Source organism: Ursus maritimus, unplaced genomic scaffold, assembly GCF_017311325.1.
Source record: "Ursus maritimus isolate PB19 unplaced genomic scaffold, ASM1731132v1 scaffold_16, whole genome shotgun sequence".
NCBI lineage: Eukaryota > Metazoa > Chordata > Mammalia > Carnivora > Ursidae > Ursus > Ursus maritimus.
In genome coordinates, this window is record NW_024424008.1 from 3,457,110 (window position 1) to 3,458,101 (window position 992).

General features: G+C 48.4%; 1 pseudogene; it reads right to left on the reverse strand.

Annotated features, from left to right (window-relative positions):
* Positions 1-219: 219 nt before the first annotated feature.
* LOC103656457 lies at positions 220-706 on the reverse strand (annotated as a pseudogene).
* Between the last annotated feature and the right edge of the window lie 286 nt (positions 707-992).

Genomic DNA, 992 nt, shown 5'->3' on the forward strand with positions numbered 1-992 from the left:
ACCATGCTTTTTGGGCATTTCTAGCTTCTAGTTTTTCATTACCTAAAAATACTGTGATGTATCTATAGTATCCTACTCCCTTTTGAGAAAATTTCTTCCCTTCCCTTCCCCTTCCCCTTTCCCTTTTCTTTTTCCTCCCATCCTTCCTTCCCTTCCTCTAATCCCTCTTCCTTCCTTCCTTCCTTCCTTCCTTCCTTCCTTCCTTCCTTCCTTCTTTCTCTAGTCAATGAATAGGAAACTGTGTTGAGGCCCCAGGGCCTTGGGGCTTTGGCAGGAGGCTGCCCTGCCAGCAAAAGAAGAGCCAGTGAAGGGGTCTTTGACCTTCTTCTTGGGGTGCAGGTAGTAGGTGTGCCCGCACTTCTTGTGGCAGGTGACAGTGCAGGGGTGTCTTAGGTGGCAGGTGATCTTAGGTGATCTTAAGGCAGATCGTCCTGTGGCAGTTGTATTTCTGGGCCAGCTGGTGGAGGGAAGGCTCCATGACGCCATCCTCCAGGCCAAGCACCAAGTGCAGGGTGGACTCTTTCTGGATATTGTAGTCTGAGAGTTCAGCCATCCTCCAGCTGTCTGCCCGTACGAATCAGATGATGCTGGTCAGGTGGGATGCCCTCCTGGTCTTGGATTTTGGCTTTGACATCCTCAGTGGTGTCACTGGGCTCAGTCTCCAGGATGATGGTCTTGCCCTCAGGGTCTTCACAAAGATCTTCATCTCTGCATCTGCCACAAGACCACGGCCACCAACCGGCTCGCCCACCTCCTTGAAGAGGAAGAGGTGGAAAATTTCTTAATGATAAATTATCAACAACGGGTTCAAATTGCTTTCCTGTAGATTGTCAACCTTAAAAAATAGAAGCTTCCAGTTATTTTACCAGCAAAAGATGGGTTTATTCAGGAATAAAAGAGAATTGCCATCTGGGACAAACAAGCTGTAGTAGGACGTCTGGAAAACAAAGGTACACTTTTAAGGAGGGTAGGTGTCAGTTGGGAAGGCTGTT